We start from the raw sequence: 24,332 nt of genomic DNA on the forward strand, positions 1-24,332 counted from the left end.
CCAAAACAATAATGCTCAATATCTCGAACACCAAACCAGCACAAACATTCATTTTCGCGGCACAAATCAGCATGAATGACATAGTTTTGGGGATTATTTCATTTGATGGTGTGCCAACTTCACAGAGGAACTAAAAGAAAATGAAAATGAAACTAAACCAACAACTGAACATCCATCATACTGTATACTATGACGATCATAATTGAATTAGTTTACACACAAGATAACTCTAGCATTATACACAGTGATGTGAGAGAGTCAGTGATGATGTACCTGTAGTTTCTGGTGTGTTTCTAGCAGAGTTTGTGATGTGGACTGGAATCACTGCTGTCGTTGAATCATCTTCAGCTGTGAAGAGTGAATGTTAATATTCATATTCATAGTCATATTTTAACTTGGATCATCACATTACATAAAAGTGTTTTTGCGGCCAGGTTTCAATTCCTTCAAAAGCTTTAGTGAGTTTAAAGGAGTTTTGTGAACATGTGGAATAATGTCCTTTTAAATTGAACATATAATTCACAGAAACACTGACCATGACGAACATGCAGAGAAACAAGTGCATCAGCTCCATGTCTTTCGTCTCTTTTTGGACCCGTCCATTGCTGGCAGATGTATAATCCAGAATCTTCTTCTGTGACGTTCTTGATGTTCAGAGAGCAGTCAGACCCCAGACTCAGTCTCTCATGTCTCTCTGTGTCTTTCTTCTTTATCCCTAATTCAATCAGTGAAACTGCTACTGAATGTGTGGATCTGTTACTGTAGAGCCATGTAGTTGATGTACAGTCAGGAAGAGCATTATTACAGGGCAAACGGACATTTTCACCAGAACTGATGGACACATCAGTCTCTTCTGCTCCAATCGTACCTGAAACACAGTATATTCAAGTGATTATTGTGATATATATTAATAAATAAATAAAACATACCAGCATAAAAAGCAGACAATTCAAATCATTATTTTATCCCTCATGAACACAAACATCAGACTCTCCAGAATAAAGTGTTTTTCTTGAAATCTCTGAATATGAAGATAATTGTTGATCATCAGATGTTTGAGTGACTCTATGTCCAGTATCAGGAATAATACAGTATGATCTGTATGTATCAATACACAACTCTGAGATCACAACGTGAATGTGTGCAAGAATAAACTGAGCATGTTCAAATCAACTCTTTCCAGACTAATTCCACTAAATGTCTTTAGAGAAAATCCAGATTTCTTTACCTGTGAGAAGTGAAGAGAGAATGATCAGTCCCAGCAGACACAGATCACACTGATCAGCCATTTTCTGTTTCTCTCAGTCTTTCTCTTCTTTATATAGTTATATAGTTACAGTTCTTCCTCTAAACACTGTCAGCTCCTCCTGTGTGTGTGTGTGTGTGTGTGTATGTGTGTGTGTGTGTGAACTTCCTCTGATCTGACCGACTGTGTGTTGAAATCCAGTTGCTATAGTGACATGTTTGTGTGAAACATGTTGTTCAGTGTGAGAAGTGTATATTATTAACCACACTGGCTCAACACACATCTGATCTGAGAACAGTCTATAGACTTTTGCACTCGAGTGCGTTACTGATAGTTACACTTCTTTCTTTTAGCCGTTTCCTTTATGGCATTAAAATCATTAAATTATTAGTGATAAACTTGTTTCGCTACTAAAAAAGTTATCCGCTATCCATAACTCACTTTTACAAAATAAATGATAAAACATGATCAAATCTGTATACGCCTCATCTCTACAGCACCAAACACCGTAACAATAACAATCTTTTCCAGCAATTTTTAAATATAATAAAATATTTTAGAGCTTGACAAAGTTTTTTACTTTGTCAAGCTCTAAAATATTTGATCTTATTTATTATATATTTAAAAATGGCTGAAAAAGATGGTTTTGTAAGTAAAAATATTTTTAAAAGAAAAAAAACTTGAATGACAAATCACTCTAGACTCATGATTGCTGTTTTCAAAGATGTATTGACAAGAAAAAGAAACTCTACAGCAACTGAACAACTAAAAGAAGAAAGTGAATTATTGCCCAACCATAAAATAATGAGAACATATAAAGGTTGTTGTTATTTGCATCTATTCCAGAGTCAAGACTTTCTTACAACAATGAAATGACAGCCGTTCCGCATTTCTGTAACTAAAATAGTGATTTATTTATAGCAGTTTCAGAGCTGTGATCTCACTGTTGAGGTTTGGAAACATGTTACTGTTGAGTGTGAAAACTCAGTTAGTTTAACCACACAGAGCAGTGGTCATCTCTGAACCAGTTTAGATGGGTGTGGATTCTCAATCATTCTGATGTCACTTCCTCTTCTTTCTCTATGCTGTGTGCCATTGAACGCTGTCTGTTAACAATAGCAAGTTTTGTCTCTTTAATAAACTGAACTTTAACCCAAAAGTGATGGGTCGATCATGAACGATTAGTTCATTTTGAACAAGTCTTTAATATGACTCGGGAACAACGAGTTTTCTCAAAGAGCGATTTGTTCATATTTTGTGCATCATCCTATAGGTTCTGTACTGGATACAGAAATGATTCGGCTTGTTGGACTTGAAGCGGCGCTGCACAGACCGATCGCTGTATGACGTCACAGTACCACGAGAGCGATTAAGAGAGCAGACTGTATGCTTTTGAAGTATATCACTGAATTTTTATTTTGCCCCACATGTTTCACATATGCAGAGTCATCATAAGGGCTGTGTGAAGTGTGCGACTGCACGGGCCTCGTGCCAAAGTGACTTGATACGATATAAAGCCAGTAGCTAAGTTCATGTCTTTCATCAGCACGGTCACAAAAATTAGGCTGCACACAGCTGGGAAGTGTATAGGAGGACTCTCCTGATGACAAACATTCTTAGTGTAGACGCGGATCGCTGAAGTATACTTTGAAGTACACGTTTTAAATGTTTTTAAATCTGAAAAAGCAATGAAATTGTCAGCACATTAGTGCATGTTCATTCATGAAAACTGAAAAACAGCACCATACTGTTTGTTGTACTGACTGAAATCACTTCAGCTGATCGACACTGAGAGAAAGAACAATTTTAGGGCCAGATTTACTAAACGGAGCAAATTAATGTAAGAGCTCAATTCCTCAAATGCACTGATGGGAGTGGCAAGTTTTGTGCATCATCTACTGCTGACACACATTAAAGAACACAGACGCAGTCAAATCTAGGGGTGGGAATCGGAGGGTACCTCACGATACGATACGATCACGATAAATGTCTCACGATAACGATAATATCGCAAGTCAGCAATATATGACGATATAACGATATATCGCTAGACAATCCTGTAATGATACATCACGATATTGGTCTTAATATGAAAACAAAATGCACGTGAAAAGGTTAAGTGCAGGTTAACGGAAAAATCAGATCTTATATGTACATTTAATTGAGTTCACGTTACCGAAAGCAAGAAATATGAGTTAATTTCAGTTAATTTCAAAATCAGAGACTGCAATAGGAGAGAGCTGCAACTGCACTGGTAAGGTCTCATTACTTTTAATGAAGATAATTGTGTGTTACGCGTCTGCGACTTACTTTCACTTTCATATGCGGCAGTTTGCGCGTCAGCTTGCTGTAGAGATCTGCGGCGATGTGTGATGCAGTAGCGTTGTCATATCTGACTCTTACATGTTTCAGTTTTAGTATTTTTGGGAGAAGTAAAATTTACATATGTAGTTTCAACAACCAGATGTATTTAGATTGATGCATAGACAGTTTTGACTGGAATGCGTCCCAGACCATCTCCTGAAGTGGTTTGAGTGATCGGATTTAAATCCGTCTCAAATTAGTTTTTTAGGCATTTAGACCTGGTCTTTTCACGATCGGATAGCTATTCGATCAGAGAAAATGCATGAAGTGACCAGGTGCAAACAGACCCTTTGACGTTATTCAAGCGCTTAGATATACACGGGAGCGTTCGAAAGCAGGCGTCTATCAGCGGATCCGTAATATATGCTTTCAAACGCTCCCGTGTATCTATGCGCTCGGTGAAGAACGTCAAAGATGTCTAGTTTGTCACATCAATGGTATAAAAGTGCGTCAAGACTTTGAACTTAAACGTGGCTGGGGCATCTATTTTACTCACACTGCAGTCCGCCATCCTGTTAATAACCTCTTTTTCTTATGCTGCGTTCACACCGAACGCGTCTGGGGCGTCTGAGGCGTCTGACTTACATGTTATGCTGTGTTCACACCAAACGCGAATAGAGCGTCTGGCGCGAATGATTTCAATGTTAAGTCAATGTAAAGACGCGTTTACGCGCGTCTGGAGGTCTCGCGGCGCGAATGAGGCGTTTAGCGCGGCGCGGAAGACGCGACCCGCCTCATTCGCGCGTCTAGTTCGCGCGAATGACGCGAATTGAGCGTTTCGCGCGATACGCGCGAATGGTGCTTTTTGTGCATTTAGCGTTTGACGCGAATTCGCGTCTGACGCCCGAGTTGAAAAATTTGAACTTTGGCGTAAATTCGCGCCGCGTTAACCAATCAGGAGCCTGCTTGCTGCTGTGGCGGCAGGCCCGCTCGGAGTCACTCATTCAAAATGGAGGAACGACTGATATTATCAGTGAGCAGTCACCCAGAGATTTATGACACAAGTTCATACTTCAGACAGGAATAAAAAGGAGCTCGCTTGGAAGAGTGTCGGCGAGGAGATTGGGCTACCTGGTAAGTTGTAAATACACATTTCACTTTTAAATCACGTACACGTTTATCGACCCGCGGCCTTCCCGCGACGCTGAGTCCTACGCCGCTGTTCTGCTCTCCAGAGCAAATACAAAGTGGTAGCTCTCTCGATGAACGCACGATCAACATCAGCCATCTTGCAAACAGACAACCGCCTAGCACTTCCCCCTCCCACTCGCCTCGGACGCGCGTCAATTTCGCTTCAAACTCTTGTTTTTTACGCGCGTCTATTTCGCTCTAGACGCGCGAATGCATTCAAAATGTTCAAGCGGCAAACTAGACGCGGTAGACGCGAATTTGACGCTCTATTCGCGTTTGGTGTGAACGCAGCATTAAGTCAATGCAAACGCGCGTCTAGAGGTCCTGCGGCGCGAATCAAGCGTCTAGCGTGGCGCGAATTGAGCGTTCACGCGGCTGACGCGCGAATTGAGCGTCTGACGCCCAAACGCCCGAGTTGAAAAATCTGAACTTTGGCGTAAATTCGCGGCGCGTTAACCAATCAGGGACTCTGCTTTGGTAGTAACGTGTTTATGATGTGATCAGTGATGCCGGAGACCAGAACAAAGATGTCGCTGTGTGTAACGTTAGCCACCCTGAGTTCTGTGATGTGTCATTATATTTTTATCGAGACAGGAATAAAAAGGACCTTGCCTGGAAGAGAATAAGCGAAGAAATCGGACAATCTGGTTAGTTGTAAAACTTTTTGCATGATTTTAGCCGTTGATACTAGCCCACCTTCTAGCTAGCAAAAGTCGGCCGGCATAACCGAGTTAAATTGCCGCTACAGGTTTCCAACTGACGAGATTATGTGTTTATTCAGAGGATCTGTGCAGAAAGAGATGAAAGCCCCTCCCATGACGCGAATTCGCGTCTGAACACACTTTGTTTAGACGCGCGAATTGAGCGAATTTTACGCGCGTCTGAAGCGTCTGACTTCAAAATGTTCAAGCGTCCAACTAGACGCGTCTGGCGCGAATTTGACGCCCCAGACGCGTTCGGTGTGAACGCAGCATTAGGCTAGTTAACTTAAGTTCACATTTCCCTCATTCATGCGTTGAGCGCCGCCTTGAAGTAGTGACGCTTTGAGCAAAGAAATCTATTTATAGCGGTTTAATTTTTTTATAAAAATATCGATATTTGGCGCAGAGAAGGACGACGATATATCGGCATATCAATATTTTGTCCCACCCCTAGTCAAATCATTTACATAATGACCAAGGCAATCTAACAAGAGCAGCACAAATTAGCGTTGGGTCACAAATAAGCAGAGCTGATGCTCATCATGCGGGTTGTAATCTGACAAACACATACATATATATAATATATAATATATAATATATATATATATATATATATATATATATATTCGGATAACGTCTTCCTCTGGCCCAAAGAAATTAATATCAGTTGAAAATATTTTACCTTCTACCAGAAGCTCCTCCTAGCAGCAACAATTGCAGCCATGTCACAAAATTTTCATAGTTCCCTCTCTTCCCGGACTCCATTTCCCATGATCCTCCTGTTTCCACACCTGCACTCACTTCCTCGTCATCTCCCCATCATCACTCATCACCTACACCTGGACTTGATCATCTGCACTTCCTTTATAATGGACTCACTCCCTTCACTCCTTGTCTGTTCTTAATGTTGTCTATATGTGTTTGGTTATGTTGATCTCCTGTTAATAAATACCTATCTTTTGTGGATATCTGTGAACGCCTCATCTCTACAACAGCCAAACGTAACAGAAGAACAGACCTTACCGTTGGACATCCACAAATAAGAGTCAAGTCAAGTCAAGTCAAATTTATTTATAAAGCGCTTTTACAATTGGTAATTGTTCAAAGCAGCTTTACATATTAGAAGCACAGAAAAAAAGGGAAGTGGTTAAAAATAAGCTGTACAAACAAGCGTGGTAATATGTAACATATACAAGATGGTGCTACATTAAGCCAATGTCGGCTGACTTCCAGGGGTGGAAAAACCCCCCTAGGAGAAAAACCCAGCGTGCTAGCACTGGGGAAAAAAGTCCTAGGAGGGAAAAAAACCCTTGGAAGATATATATAATATATGTAAATGGATATGGAGATCAAAATCTGAATTATACATTTTATTATAGAGATTAAAAATAAATTATATATAAATATATGTAAGCGGATACGGGGATTAAAAATCTGAATTATAGATGCAGCCAGAATTGGATCTTTAGGCCCATTGTCTCCTGGGCTACGTTGTAGTCAGGTCCAGATGCAGGTTCTCCATCTGATCTGGATACGGCCTGGATCCAGCACCCGGCAAACCTCAGGATAAGCAGAGAGACAGATATTAGCGTAGATGCCATTCTTGTTCTGATGTACAGGTATATCTAGTGTTATAGGAAATGTTCTCGGTTCCGGCCGACCTAATTATTGCAGCGTAACAATCCTTTAACGGATTTGAAAAATGTTAATGTATTGATAATGTATTATGTGTATGCCAGGTTAAAGAGATGTGTTTTTAGTCTAGATTTAAATTGACAGAGTGTGTCTGCTTCCCGAACAATGCTAGGAAGATTGTTCCAGAGTTTAGGTGCTAAATAGGAAAAGGATCTGCCGCCTTCAGTTGATTTTGACATTCTGGGTATTATCAACTGGCCTGAATTCTGAGATCGCAATAAACGTGAAGGACTATAATGCATTAAGAGCTCACTTAGGTACTGGGGAGCTAAACCATTTAGAGCTTTATAAGTAAGTAGCAAGATTTTAAAATCTATACGATGTTTAATAGGGAGCCAATGTAATGTTGACAGAACTGGGCTAATATGGTCATACTTTCTGGTTCTAGTAAGAACTCTAGCTGCCGCATTTTGGACCAACTGTAGTCTGTTTAAAAGCCGAGCAGAACAACCACCCAGTAGAGCGTTACAATAATCTAGTCTTGAGGTCATGAATGCATGAACCAACTGTTCCGCATTTGTCATTGAGAGCATATGTCGTAATTTAGATATATTTTTTAGATGGAAGAAGGCGGTTTTACAGATACTAGAAACATGACTTTCAAATGAAAGATTGGTATCAAAGAGCACACCCAGGTTCCTAACTGAGGACGAAGGTTTAATGGAGCACCCGTCAAGTGTTAGAGAGTATTCAAGGTTTTTTCGTGAGGAAGTTTTTGGTCCAAAGATTAGGATATCAGTTTTTTTCTGAATTTAATAATAAGAAATTTCTTGTCATCCAGTTTTTAATGTCAGCTATGCATTCTGTTAGTTTTGTGAATTTGTAGGTTTCGTCAGGGCGCGAGGAAATATAGAGCTGAGTATCGTCAGCGTAGCAGTGAAAACTAACACCTATTGGGTAAGAATGGGTATATTCCTCGTTCCCGTGCCCTCAAGAAATCGTTAGCCCAAGCTCTCAGCGGAGGATCATCTCCAGGCTCTCAGGCAGGACGGCCACCCGCTGAAGAAGTATGTGGAGGAATTTGCAGAGCTGTCTTACAAGGTGAGCTGGCCAGATGCCACTTTAAACTCCTGTTTTTTGGGAGGTCTGGACAAGGATACGATTCACTATATTGAACCTGATTGCCTCTTCTCCCTAATCGAGTCAATTAATCTGATTCTCTTCCTCAATGGTTCCGAGTTCGAAACTGAAGAGGCTCATGCGAAATTGTATTCTCCTCGTCCGGCCCTCTCAGAAATGCAGTCCGGCCTCCTCCCATACATTTTGCATCTAAAAGGGAAACGCCTATAAATGCATATGCAATGTTCAACAACTCAGTGCACACATTTTCAGTGCTAATTTTGCTAATTTTGCACTGCGTGTCTTTAGTAAATCCTGACAGTTTTTTTCAACACCAAAAGTTATTTGTAAGCTGTTAGTAAATCTGTCCCTAAGTGTATAGAATTACGTGTGCAGTTCAGTTACATTGTAATTGTATTGTGTTAAAATGACTTGAAACAATTGCGTTTTGGCTCAACTCAATACTTTTATTTTGGAAGAACATGTTTCAATTAATTAGGCCAAAAATAACATTTGATGCTTGTTCAATTTACTTAAATGTAGTTAATCCAACACAATTCTTTTCAACCACTTAATTCATTTGAGTTGAGAGTACATAAATGATTTTAAAATAGCATTATAGAAACTAGGAACAGGATTTCCCCTTCCCATCATGCTTTGCACAGGGCTGGATAGGGAGATTAAATCTTGAAATAAAATGTTATGTTCTGCAATTTTTTTTAATCAAGATGATAAAATTGGGAGACCAATGTTTAATGTTCTTTTATGATCGTATTTAAAATAGTTTCTAGTGTTTTGGGGGGTTTCCATTGTGCTGAACTGCAGAGCATGTGTTTGGGTCGAGGACCTGCTAACAACAATTAAAGTTGATTTAATAATAAATTACTTGATTTAACAAAACTGTCTGCTGGCTGACACCTACAGAGGAAAGATTTTGTAAAAGGATTTCTTGTTAGATAACATTTTTAAAGGTTGTAAAAATTACATTACATTATTAAATGTAAGTATGTGGTTATAAAGTACACAAAAATGTAAAAATAAAAATATATAGATTTTAAAAAAGTCACAGTTGCTAGGTGACAACAACAGTCCTCCGTAGGCTGGACCTTCCCATTTAACAACTCTTGGTCTGACCTGCGTGACCTTCGAAGCTGTGGCCTGTACTGTAGTGTTATATTGTATTAACACACAGTTTGTCGACACAATCTCTGATGTAGCAAATATCTTTACTCTAAAAACAAACTTTATTTTTGGGTAATATCTATAAGTATTTCAAAATTAATTCCAATCCCAATAACTTTGCTCCTGTAACCCGGCTGAGAGAAAATGTGAAATGTGTTAAATTATATTATCAGTTCATCATTAGTTTATCAAAGTGGATTTCTGAACTAACCACAAAAAAGTTATATGAATCATTATGAACATGAATGAATCATTTCATTATTAGTTTATCTTTGCGTCACAGTTTAACATCCTCACATTACGAGCTCATGAAGGGGAATCACAGTTGTCACAAACATCTCAGGAAAGAGGTTTTATTAAGAAAATTAGTAGCAATCATGCAAAATAAAATGATGGAGAATCACCAAATCAGCTTCAACACACAGAACAGAGAGATGATTACACCGACAGTCTGAGTCCGTCTATTACTGTATTTCATATTATATTCAAAGCAGTTTATAAACGAACCACTGGAAAATGACTTTCAACACTGTATGCAAATATCTTGCCTGTGAATTTTCTGAAAAAATAAATAAAATGGTGAACAGTCCTCTGTAAGTCTTTGCTATTTTAAGTAAAATAGCTGACTTAAGCTGAACAATGACATATTTGACAAACAATGCATTATTTTTTCCATTATTTGAGGTGACTTGGCTTAAATCTTGTTTCAGATGGTCTCCAAACTCAGCAGTGTTTTATTGTAATATTGTAGGCATCTCTATTTCCTCTGGGTGCTGCGAGTCCTTCCTCCCTGCAAAATAAAAGCATTGACTGACCTCTCGTATGTGTTTTTACCATGATTGATCCAGATCAGATGAGTGTGAATCATCAGATTGTGTGAAGCTCAAACTCACCAGCTCTTCTTGCACAGATGATCTGAAGAAGAATCACAGTAGGAGCAGCAAACACTGCCATCTCAACAATCATCACAATCACTGCAGGAAACATGTGTGGAAGAAGAAGAAGAGAAACTGGACATGACTGAAGTCAAGGGGATTCAACTATGAACAGTTATTGATGAAGCATTTCCAGACTGACTGATAGTTTAATGGTGTAAAGCTGTCAGTAGAAATGAACGTGTCGTACCTCTGAATAATGATCCAGCAGTCACACTGACTTCAGTTTCTGATGCTGTGTCAGCTGGACCTGTGGATCACGTCTGTTAGTTCACTTCAACACATCATGACACACAGAAACATCATCATCATCATCATCATCATCATCATCACCACAGAAATGATTAACTTCCACCGTTCCACGAGTCTGTCATCTATCATCATTTTATTTCAAATTAAAGGTGTCAGGAGGAGAATGATGATAGATAATTACCAAAAAGGAATCAATTGACAAGTGACACTTCATTGAACAAATCTTTTTGTCACTGATGTCAAGTTCAGTAGTTTCATATTTCTCTGACCATCTACCAGCATGTGTTGCTGACATTACAATTGTCCTTCATTTAAGACTTTCATTGTGATGAGAATTGATTACACAGTAAAGCAGTGATGTGAGAGAGTCAGTGATGATGTACCTGTAGTTTCTGGTGTGTTTCTAGCGGAGTTTGTGATGTGGACTGGAATCACTGCTGTCGTTGAATCATCTTCAGCTGTGAAGAGTGAATGTTAATATTCATATTCATAGTCATATTTTAACTTGGATCATCACATTACATAAAAGTGTTTTTGCCACCAGGTTTCAATTCCTTCAAAAGCTTTTGTGAGTTTAAAGGAGTTTTGTGAACATGTGGAATGGTGTCTTTTTAAATTGAACATATAATTCACAGAAACACTGACCATGACGAACATGCAGAGAAACACGAGCATCAGGTCTATGGTGTTGGTCTCTATTTGGACCTGTCCATTGTTGGCAGATGTAAATTCCAGAATCTTCTTCTGTGACGTGCTTGATGTTCAGAGAGCAGTCAGACCCCAGACTCAGTCTCTCATGTCTCTCTGTGTCTTTCTTCTTTATCCCTAAAGTAATCAGCTCAACTGTCTCTGAATGTGTGGATCTGTTATAGTACGTCCATGTAGTTGATGATGTACAGTCAGAAAGAGCATTATTACAGGACAGACGGACATTTTCACCAGAACTGATGAACACATCAGTCACTTCTGCTCCAATCGTACCTGAAACACAGTATATCTGAGTGATTATTATGATCTATATTAATAAATAAATACATAAAAAATGCCATCATAAAAAGCAGACAATTCAAATCATAGTCTAAAAAAAAATCTAGATTTTTGATCAAATCCAAGAGTTGTTTTTATCCTTCAGACAGCAATATAATCAACACAATTCAAGGTCCAGAAAAGTAGTAAAGACATCATTAAAACAGTAGCTACGCCCTACTGCAGTGATTCAACCTTAATGTCATGGGGACGAGAATACTTTTTGTGCGCAAAAACAAAAAGAACTTTTTTTTGTTCAATAATTTCATCTCTCCCCTGTCATTATCGTACGCAGTTGATGCAGTGAATGCTGTTCAGCGCTTCCATGTTTACGTCAGAACACCGACTCATGTGTGACACGGGAGCCGGCCAGTAATGAGTCTGCGTATGGACGCTCTGCTGTGTCTATACTACATAAACAGCATAGCAGACTGACAGGGGAGAGACAAATTGTTGAATAAAGTCTTTTTTTTTTTTTTTTTTTTTCACTGCAGTCACATTAACTAGAATGTTGACCATTTTAATAATGTCTTTAGTATCTTTCTGGACCTTGAATGTGATAATTTCATTGCTTTCTATGGGGATAAAAAAACCTCTCGGATTTCATCAAAAGATCTTAAGTTGTGTTCTGAAGTTTGAACCGATATGAGGGCGAGTAATAATGATTGGGTGAACTAACTCTTTAACTTCAGCTCCTGATCACCCTGTTAGGGTTATTTGTGATAACACCGGCTGGACATTATTGCACTTATTACATGGCTAGATGATTATGCAACTGACCAATAAGTTTTCCAGCAAGCTGTGCATTAATATTGTGTATATAATCTTATCATTTTTAGGTCCTCAGTCCATATGGGGTGAAGGTCAAGACAGAACCAAACCAAAGTTGGACTGTAACCTACTGGACTATATGCTGTTAACAGAGTCTTGTAGCAGACAAAATGGACATCATTTGACAAGATCTGGCATCCGGGGCTGGATTTGATGTCTCTGGCGTCGAGACTCCATCCGATCTAACAATGGCAACAACACACACTGCAGAATAAACTATTTCTCTCTATCAGAGTGTTGTTCAAATCACTCACAGACTCTGAATATGAAGATAATTGTTGATCATCAGATGTTTGAGTGACTCTATGTCCAGTATCAGGAATAATACAGTATGATCTGTATGTATCAATACACAACTCTGAGATCACAACGTGAATGTGTGCAAGAATAAACTGAGCATGTTCAAATCAACTCTTTCCAGACTAATTCCACTAAATGTCTTTAGAGAAAATCCAGATTTCTTTACCTGTGAGAAGTGAAGAGAGAATGATCAGTCCCAGCAGACACAGATCACACTGATCAGCCATTTTCTGTTTCTGTCAGTCTTTCTCTTCTTTATATAGTTATATAGTTACAGTTCTTCCTCTAAACACTGTCAGCTCCTCCTGTGTGTCTGAACTTCCTCTAGTCTGACCGACTGTGTGTTGAAATCCAGCTAGAGTTGATATTCATGTCTGAGTGAAACATGTTGTTCAGTGTGAGAAGTGTATATTGTTAACCACACTGACTCACACATCTGATCTCAACACAGTCTATAGACTTTTGCACTCGAGTACATTACTGATACACTTCTTTCTTTTAGCCGTTTACTGCTAGGTATTAAAATCATTAATCATAAAACCATCTTCATCGAGATCATCATCCTCATCATTGTTTCTTACAATAGTGAATTACGTACTGCAGTTTCAGAGCTGTGACTCAATGTTGAGGTTTGGAAACATGTTACTGTTGAGTGTGAGAACTAACCACATTTAACCACACAGAGCAGTGGTCATCTCTGAACCCAGTTTAGATGGGTGTGGATTCTCAATCATTCTGATGTCACTTCCTCTTTCTCTATGTGGGCTGCTGTGTGCCATTGAACGCTGTCTTTTCAGTTAACAATAGCAAGTTTTGTCTCTTTAATAAACTGAACTTTAATCCAAAAGTGATGGGTTGATCATGAACGATTAGTTCATTTTGAACAAATCTTTAATATGACTCGGGAACAATGAGTTGTGTCAAAGAGCGATTTGTTCATATTTTGTGCATCTAACAATATAACAAGAGCTGCACAAATTAGTGCTGGGTTGCAAATAAGCAGAGCTGATGTTACATGTAATCTGCCCATGGTGACTGCTGGCAACGTGAAACATTCAATGTCATGATGAAATTAAGAAATGTGTGGATATTAATGTGTGTTTCTGTGTCTTATCGGTTCCTGGAAAAGCCCAAAAAGGAGTGGCCTGTGAACAGGAAACCAGTTTATGGCATCCTGAAGGGGAGGAGTTACCCAATTAAGGATGTGTGGGTTAAAATGTTTTTTCATGTACATTTTGAAGAATTAATATGAGGAAAAGCCTTTGATTAAAGGAAGAATTAGTTTTGGGTGTGACTTGTGAGGTTGAAAGTCTATGTGAAGTGTGAAATGTACTGTTTAACAAATGGAGTGTTATGATTGGTCTGTTTGATTATTAAGGGACGGGACCAAGAGTATAAAAGAGCAGAGGAAATGTTTGAAGAAACATTAAGTCTTTTCTTTTGTGTTTTTCGTTGTTATGTGTTAAGTTGTACTTTGAATAGTTTTCTCTTTTTTTTTTGTCAAATGTTCACTTTCAATGGACATGTGGCCTTGGCTTACATCTATCTGAAACTTGTGGATCACCAAAATAAAAAGAACTTTCCTTGGACTTTTCTGGAGTTTGTCACTTCTATTGCTGCCAGTTAGACACTGCACTAACCATCTTATCACAAATGGGCAAAGGAGGTGCTGTTGCGAGGAGCGTCAGTTTCGAAAACCAGGTCAGAGTGGGCAATGGGCTGTGTCCAGGGAGGAAACAGATCTATCTGTGTGGCTCCGAAATGCTGCCAAATCAGCTGGACCACCTGGAGATGGAGTCTCCATTCACCCAGAAGCAGAAGTTGAGCACGCCTGGGACATGAATGGCATGAAGCGACCTCCGATGCTTCTGATCGGGCGAGTTGCGATATGCAATGGGAATGTAGACCATCCTAAAGTTTGATGTACTCAAAGGTTGCAGTGCTGTCCAGTGCAAGATGTACTGCTAGCAACTCGAGGGAACTGATATGCCAACGCCCATTGTTCTTGGCTCCCCACCCAGTGGCAGAAGCATCTGTGTAGACCACAGCATGCCTGGACAATTGTTCGAGGGGAACTCCTGCCCGCAGGAATGAACGGTCCGACCACTGAGTAAGGGTACAGTGGCAGTCCAGTGTCACAGTGACACTGAACTTACCGCAACTAAGAATGTGTCGGGAAACACGTATTAATGTTAAGGTACAGCTTAAGGTATAATTTAAGAACGACAGAGTTTATACCAGTGATTCCCAAACCTGTTCCTGGAGCCTCTCCAACAATGCACATTTGAATGTCATGTTGAGTCTCTAATGAGCTGATGATTGTGGAACATAATACAAAAATAACACTTGAATGCATGCAAAATCAAGTTACACATTCTTTCTACAAACTAAGTTTGATTTATTTCAACAGCTGTTGTCCTAAACAAGGTTTGTGGAAAGCTGTAGGAACATGTAGAGAAATGTCTAAAGTTTTCCTGTACTTGGCACTGAAAATCACTGAGTAAATGAGTAAGACATGCATAAATGCCTGTTTTTGCAGGTCTGTTTGCAGCTGAAGTCATCTCAGAGTTTGATCTGGTGACTGGAATCTCAACACCCAAATCAAGTCAGAGAAACTGTCATTTGCAGTCTATCTATCAACACCCTCCCTGCTAAGTACTTTTATGGCCATGCATGCTTCCTGGCTAAGAAAGAGAGGCAAACCTAAGCAATTTGGGTGACCAAATGGGTGAAAAGACAACAAAACTTGAACCACAAGTAGATAAAGAGTCTTTTGATCAGATCAAAAGACACAGGGAGACAATGCAGGTCTATTTCTTCTGAGTGACCTCTGAGTGACACAGTTGAAACTTTACAGAAAACTCACAGAGACTGTTTTTACAAATAAATTGCATCAAATTGTTCCGAGACAATTCTAAACTGACTCATTCAACTGCAAAATTTGATATCATGTCTACAATTCTACATGTGAACGTTTATGCTTAGATCACTCACAATTCATGTAATTGGTTGAATGAAAGTATGCCTTATTAGGAATTAATTTAAATCTCTATTTTCAGTTCATATTGTGGCTTGAATTAAATATGTGTGAGACGTATTGTATTATTTTTAGGGAAATCAGGTCTAAACTGCACTCTCTGGATTCTCTGCTGAGAGCAGGAATTCACCAGATCAAGAGATAACATTTAATTTAATGTTAAGGGGGAGGAGGAAAGCCATCTTTGGAGAAGACGATTCCTGATTGATCAGAACTCCTCAAAGAGGTTGGACAAATAGTCAGATCAGGATGACAAATTCAGTATAATATGGCTTAAGACAAAGAACAGACGATGAAGGGCAGACAAGCAGTTTCATTCAAGCCATCCAAATTCTCACTTTTTTAACTTTAACTTTCTTTTTCCATTGAGAGTCTCGTGTTCTAAGTTAAGTTTTGCCGCCTCAACTTTAAACTCCAGCCATGACAAGAGTCTCCATTCATTTGCCAGCACGCCCGAACATGATTGGCTTTTCCAAGACAAACCAACAAACCTGGAAAACCCTTTTCTCCAAGCCAAGGATGCCGACAAGAGAATCCAAATTCAAAGTCACGAACGACAAGTGTAAGACTTGATTTTCCTGCTGAGACCAACTGAGATCAAGTACCCTGCAATAAAGCAACAAAACTCATCTGGAGAGAAGATCGCAAAGAAATAGCATAGGACAACACCTTGCCCTAAACTGTCCTCACACGTCTATGTGTACATCTTCTGTAGCTAGAAGCCCCCATGCAGAGATGGCTGAATGTCTGAAGACACTCACACATCACTGTGTGTATATGCATTTCTTTGAGCAATTGATGTTATGCATTTATTATTTCTGAATTGGCTTCTAATTGTCTAACTGTAATGTACTTGGCATGATACATTTTTACTTGACAAATAAAATGTTATATTTGGTTTATTCTGTATTATTCTTAATTCATTATTTCTAGTATATTAAAGCAAAGGTATTACCGCAAATCTGTGTTCAGGATGGATCATACGGAAGGTTTAATAGGTGGAGCATGGGGCACATCAATCTTTTTGTTCGAGTAAGCAGAGCGAGACCGACTGAAAGGTAGATATTTGCCCTGCATCCAATGTTTAAGGTCAGAACTGACGAGTTTGTGTCCGAGAAAGGCACTCAGCCGGCCGAAGTGACTTTTCTAAGCGATACCGGGACCGCAGCGAACGAATAATTGAAGATATAATGTAATCAGAATAATCAAAAATCTAAATTAATACATAACCAATGACTATATAAATTCTAGGAATTAAATGAACTTCACAGGAGCGCTGAAAAGGCATACACGTGTTAAACCTTCGCCCAGGCCGTCGGATTCTGTTTTTGGGCCGATGGGGGGTTCACTACACAAGCAAGTACCTCCAGATTGTGTAGCTCAGGGGTAGGCAAGTTCGGTCCTAGAGAGCCGCTGTCCTGCAGAGTTTAGCTCCGACCCTGAAAAAAAACCTTCAGCTGCCTATAGCCTTATGCTGCGTTCACACCAGACGCGACTTGCGCAAATAAATCGCACTATTCGCGCGTAGTTGGACGCTTGAACATTTTGAGTTTACTTGCTTCATTCGCGCGTGAAAATCCCTTCACAACAGACGCGAATTTGCGTCATGAGAGGGGCTCTCCCGCTCCTTTATGTGTCCCAGACTCTCCCACTGCTTTCTGCACACTTCCTCTGAATAAACACAACTTGTCAGTGGGGAAATAATTGTAAATTACAGAGAATAAGCTCAATTGGTCGTCTTTAGTTGGCTTATAGTCTTAATATGTATATATATAGCTCAAATTGAGTAAAGACCGTTTTTTACAACTTATCAGATTGTCCCCGACCTCCTCACTCACTTTCTTTCAAACACGATCCTTTTTATTTCTGTTTCTATAAATGTATGAAGATGTATAGTGATGATGATTTTGTCCTCCATTGTTGTTTCGAATTTCTGCCTCAGCTCGCTACGTCACGTCACTACTAGAGCAAGCTCCTGATTGGTTAATGCGGCGCGGAAATTCGCCAAAGTTCAGATTTTTCAACTTGCGCCGCGTCATTCGCGCGAATCGCGCCGCAGGATGTCAATTCGCGTCTTTGCATTGACTTAACATGTAAATCACTCGCGCTTACCGCTTCATTCGCGTCCGGTGTGAACGCACCATTAGTAATCCTGAAGAGCTTGATTAGCTTGTTCAGGTGTGTTTGATTAAGGTTGGAGCTAAACTCAGCAGGACAGCGGCTCTCTAGGACCGAACTTGCCGAACTACCCTTGCGGTAGCTGAAATGGTAAATTAATGGTTCATGGTTTGTTCAAGTCAGGTCTTATGAAGTGCATATGTTGATATAAATCATGCTCATCATTTCATTCTCTCTTAAAACTCTTTCTTTCTAACTTCCTTTCCTTCTGCAACTTGTATGAATGTGTGTGTGGGTGTGTTTATGTTAGATATTAGTTTGTGTTAGAATATACCTGTTTCACTGACCGGGTTCACAGCAGTAACCAGACAGACTCCAGACAATGCCTTTGAATATGCTTTAATCACAGTCAGGAGGATCTCACCACAAAAAGAGTTCAACAGTTTATATAGAATAGATGCATGGGCAAAGGTAATATAATTCAAATTCAATTACATCATTTTTCTCTAATATATCATGGTCATGTCCAGACAGCCATCTATTCTTGTCATCTGCATCTGTTATTACAACACTAGACCAAGCGCTAGAACATTTTGTTCTCAAAAGCATTTGGATGTTAATCCTGCAGAAAAAGGAATATCAGTGTATTCATTTTATTATTGATTAATATTAGTATGATTAATTAAAAATTTTCTTCACAAAACTGAATGTGACTGAGGTCTGGAGTTGATTTCTGAGAGTAAGCTGACATCTCCACTCTCTGTTGTCATCTTCATTCAGGAGTGTTGTAGTCAGAGTGATGATACAGTGATCTGATGAGAATAATATCTGATATCTGGAGTCTGTCTTCAGATCAACACCAGCCTGATTCACCCACAACAGCTGAAGTCCCACAGAACGAACCCAATAATCACAGAGGGATCCAGTATATGAATACAACTGACAGGAGAGAGTCACAGAGCGACCTGGACTGATCTCAGTCTGTGAGGATGATGATGATGATGATGATGATGATGATGATGATGATGGAGACACTGAAACTGAACACAAGACACAAATCACAGACTCTTCAATCATCATGTGAGTTTAAAGGGGGAATCTGTCCTTTTTAACTTGACCACATAATCATAAACTTACCATGAAGAACATGCAGATAAACACGTGCATCAGTTCCTTGTTTTTGTCCATTCACATATTGTTGGCAGGTGTATAATCCATAATCTTCTTCTGTGACGTTCTTGATGTTCAGAGAGCAGTCAGACCCCAGACTCAGTCTCTCATGTCTCTCTGTGTCTTTCTTCTTTATCCCTCCAGTAATCAGTTCAACTGCTGCTGAACGTCTGTTATAGATCCATACAGTTGATGTACAGTCAGAAAGAGCATTATTACAGGACAGACGGACATTTTCACCAGAACTGATGAACACATCAGTCACTTCTGCTCCAATCGTACCTGAAACATAAAGTACATTTGAGTGATCATTATGTTATATATAAGTCTTTTTTCCTCACTTATTCCTCTGGGGTCAGTGGAGGCACCAACGCATTCAGTTGCATTTTGTCCTGATAACGGTGGAAAGAACTTAGGGCAGCGCTGGCTGTTCAGTGGGCCAAGGCGGCGCAGGCAGCTCAGGAAGCCACGGTGGTGCTGGCCATTTGGGAGGCTATGGGGGTTCAGGTTCTTCGGGTTCCATCGCCATAGCCCAGATACCAGGCTCGGCCACCAAGGTCGGGGAACTGGAGTTGCTTCTGGACTCGGGATGAGGATGGGAGTTGCCTCTGACCACAGGTCCTCCATACACTCTGGAGAGGACTGAGACATGGCGGCGGCCATGTTGACCAAGGGTTAGTCTTTGGCGGTGGCCACTTTAACTGAGGCCTCAGGCGTGGTGGTGGCCATCTCAACTGAGGGCTCAGGCGTGGCGGCGGCCATTGTGACCGAGGGTTCAGGCGAGGCAGCGGCCATTTTAGGAAGGGACTCTTGAGATGGGGACTGGTGAACAGGGAACTTCATTAAAGGATTAGTCCACTTTTAAATAAACTTTTCCTGATAATTTACTCACCCCCATGTCATCCAAGATGTCCATGTCTTTCTTTCTTCAGTCGAAAAGAAATTAAAGTTTTTGATGAAAACATTCCAGGATTATTCTCCTTATAGTAGACTTCAATGGGCACCAAACAGTTGAAGGTCAAAATTAGTTTCACTGCTAAGTGTAATACTGCCCTCCACAGGTCAAAGTTTGAACTAATTGTTATATACTATTGCATATAAAAATTAGTTCAAAACTTTGACCTGTGGAGGGCAGTTTTACACTTAGCAGCGTCTACACTGCCGGAATTCTAATAGAGGAGAAGAAGAAGAGAGCTAGTTCAAGATGAGCATTTATGGTTAAAACTTATATAATTTTCTTTTCTTTTTTTTTTTTCAGAAAATGAGCGATGGTTTCACTAGATAAGACCCTTATTTCTCATCTGGGATCGTGTAGAACAATTTGAAGCTGCAGTGAAACTAATTTTGACCTTCAACTGTTTGGTGCCCATTGAAGTCTACTATAAGGAGAATAATCCTGGAATGTTTTCATCAAAAACTTTAATTTCTTTTCGACTGAAGAAAGAAAGACATGGACATCTTGGATGACATGGGGGTGAGTAAATTATCAGGAAAAGTTTATTTAAAAGTGGACTAATCCTTTAAGGTTGTACAAACATAAAGGAAAGGGTCCCTTACTTTGCTGATGAGGTCTGTATCTCGGGGGAAGACTGGAGGTTCAGGTGTGGAGATCATGGTGACAGAAGTGGATGAGGGTGACTGTGGTTGAGTGGTGGTGATGTTTTCACCGACTATAAGGGAAGAACCACTCTACCACAGCATATAATCAATATACTGGGTGAGTGAACGTGAAATAGTTGCCGCTTGACAGACGTTCTTAAGAGTCTCTTCATTCCAGGCCCTCAGGTAGGAAAGCTCAAGGAATTCCTCAACATATTCCTCTAGAGCAGCCATCTTGAATTATGGTCTTCTGTCAGTGGATAGACGAGGAACACAGAGGTTAGTGATATAAACAGCAGAGAAAGCAGTCCAGGTAGGAGGGTTGGGATATGAAATGTCTTGGTTCAGCTTATCTGTAAGTGATGCAGTCTTTGTTTCTTTTCCAGGAGATCCAGTAACCAACGAGCATGGAGACGATGGAGAGCAGGGGATGACGAGAACAAGGACTGCTGGTGGGAACAACTGGTGAGTAGAGCACAGGTAAGACGGTCGTGGAGCTTGACATAAAAGTAGACAAAGGCGTTGTGCTTATCCATAGACGAGATCCGACAGCGAGTGAAGTGTGTGAGGACCTTATGAGTTGTGCAGAAGGTGAGTGGCAGCTGGTGGTGATCAGTGATGACAGATGGAGTGTAGGAGAGGAACCAGAGGGATGCTGGGAAGTGGAGTCCGGGGAAGGTGACGGTGACACATATATACTGCTTTTAAACAACATGTATTCATTTAAGCTCTTTGTGAACCTATATAATTAGGCATATTTCTTTGATTCACATTCTGCATTGGTATAGTGAGGTATTTTCTTTCAGCTGCCTTCTCAAACATTCACTGCAGCAGCAGCAGTGTTCAGAAATGATCTCTTAATCTTCAGAAGAGAAGTGAATTTGCCATCTCTCTCACGAGAAGTCAATCAAACTGATGCTCTGCATGTTCCGTGTGATTGGCTGTTTGCTGCACCTCCCACTCTTTCAGGTGCACACGCTTCAGAGTTAATTGCAAACTCTGGATTAAACCTGAGTTGACAGGGAACGTTTATACCGAGTGTGACGGTCTTGCCTGGGTGGTCTGCACAATGGGGAACACGTAGAAATAAAGGAAACAGCACGGAGAATTAAAATCACTTCCACAGCATGTCTCATTATCTCTGCTGTTTATTTAAAACAGTTCTTTCTTTTTCTTAATCTTTTTAAATCAATTAAATCTTTATGCATTGTGATCGTATAGTGTTAACAATTTTCAATTTGACAACTTCAATAGACTTTTCAATGAATTTATCACAAATAAATGAAAAACTGAACAATTCAATTCAATTAAATTGGATTTGAAGGGTAAACATCCCCACCTAGCGGCGAATTTATATAATTCCATTTGAACTATTAATTAATACATTAAACATTAAAACAACACATCTTACAACATACCTGCACAATGGGGAACACGTAGAAATAAAGGAAACAGCACGGAGAATTAAAATCACTTCTACATAAAACAAAGACAATGCACAAATTAATCACGAGTAGGCCTCGTATTACAAACTAAAAATAACTCAACATAAAACAACACATTCGATGCCAAACATATATCAGCAGTTGTATAAGAAGTTCATTGCAGTATAAATCAGCAATAAAGCAGTTAGTTATGTGTTTTTAATCATTTTAACTTATAAATCTCCAGCTGTTGAAAATGTGCGACTTACCCACAGCATGTCTCATTATCTCTGCTGTGGGTGGTCCCTATTTCACGTGCTATATGCCATCACGTAGCAGACAGATGGCGCTGTCCCCATTTATGCATTAATTTAACACTTTTACACTCCGTTACATGCACCCCCTAAAATTATGCTAAACTGGGGAAGCGCCTATACAGTAGAAAACTTAACACAAGAACTAGAAAAAGGGAGAGAGAGAAAAAAAAAAGAAACTGATAGAAGACAGTGTGACTGTCCTTGACACATTTCAGCATATATGTCAATTACAAAATTCCTCCATAGGAAGTATGCAAGTATGGACCGGTACCAAAATCCAGACTTAACATAGACTTAAAGAGATGCCCTAAACACCTCTCTTTACATACACAATTCAAGGATAGAAATAACTTCTTAAAAGACTATTTAAACTCAAAATGTCTAGAGCCAACTTATAAGTTACCCATGAAAAAGGTTTTTCACCACATCAAAAAGAGAAATCACTGAAGGTGATGAATCATGCACAAACTGACTATGCATCTCACAGATCAATCTTTGTGGAGGTTTAATGGTCCTACCAGCCCTAGTACTAATTGTGTCTGTATGAATGTGTTTTGGTTGATTGCATATTACAGGGTCAACTGTATCCGGAACAGGGTTATTGACTACATGTGAAAGTGGAAAAACTGGCAGGGTCAAGGAGTGCTGAGAGGAACTCTGATCTAACTCATCATCAGGAGGTTGTTCTTCATCCAACAAATGCGGGACATCACTTCCTTGTTCAGCGCATACAGAGCTACTACGGGTATCAGAGTCTGCTCTTGAATTAGAATTGTGCACATCCAAAGAACACTGAATTTCAGACAAAACAACTGAGTCACTATCATTATCAGGGCAGCTGTGCTGATCAGACTGCATAACCCAGTGAGCTGTTCTCTTATCACTCTCGGGATGATCAGGCAAGTCTGTAGTTGAATCACTTGAATGGGACTCGGATGGTAAATCGACCCCATCTTTGTACAGAAAGTTAACAGGGAGTAAGAGATTCCTGTGCACAGTCTTTTCTCTGCCTGTTTCAGTGTCTCTTATCCGATAGACATTAATGGGTGATCTCACTGACATCACTTCGTAAAGGCTGGACTCCCACTTATCTGCAATTTTCCGTTTGCCACGCTCACCACGGTTCGCCAGAAGGACTCTGTCACCAACAGTCAAAGGTGATCCTTTCACTTTACGATTGTAGATCCTTGCATGCCGAGTTTGCTCAGTAGAACTGTGCTTCTGTGCAATTTTCGCAGCTTCGCCGAGATCACATTTGAGCCTGGATACGAAATCTGAATATTTAACAACAGTATCATCCTTGAGAACATGTTGAAACATCACATCGATTGGAAGACGTGGAACTCTCCCAAACATCAGATAGAAAGGCGCAAAGCCTGTGGTCTCATGAACGGTGCAGTTATAACAAAAAGTCAGCATTTGCAAAGACTGTGGCCACTTGGCTTTGGACTCAGGGGGTAAGGCTCTTATCATGTTCCCTAAGGTCCTGTTAAAGCGTTCTGTGATCCCGTTTCCCATCGGGTGATAAGGAGTGGTGTGCGACTTCTTGACACCTGACATATTCAACAACTCCTTCATTAATTTGCTCTCAAAGCTTGGACCTTGATCCGAATGCACTCGCCGAGGGAATCCGTAAACACAGAAGAGACCATTCCATAGATGATGAGCAACCTGTTTTGCAGACTGGTTCTTGCAGGGAAAAGCGTAGGCTAATTTAGTGAAATGGTCTGTCGCTACCAGAACATCCACACTCTTGTCACCCCGCTCTGCTGTCCAGAAATCGATACAGATCAGTTCCATCGGCTCAGAGGTACGTATGTTCTCAAGAGGAGCACGATCTTTCGGTTCAGGAGTCTTTCCTACAATACATCGCATGCAGTTTCTTACATAATTTGCTATGTCATGTTCCATCCCTAACCAAAAGAACCGTTGTCTGGCCAATGAA

At 40.0% G+C, this 24,332-nt stretch overlaps 1 pseudogene; it reads right to left on the bottom strand.

Moving 5' to 3' along the window:
- The window catches only part of LOC137002662 (carcinoembryonic antigen-related cell adhesion molecule 3-like), a 36,934-nt pseudogene that overhangs the window by 5,505 nt on the left and 7,097 nt on the right, over nt 1-24,332 (bottom strand).

Source organism: Chanodichthys erythropterus, chromosome 3 (genome assembly GCF_024489055.1).
Source record: "Chanodichthys erythropterus isolate Z2021 chromosome 3, ASM2448905v1, whole genome shotgun sequence".
Classification (NCBI taxonomy): Eukaryota; Metazoa; Chordata; class Actinopteri; order Cypriniformes; family Xenocyprididae; genus Chanodichthys; species Chanodichthys erythropterus.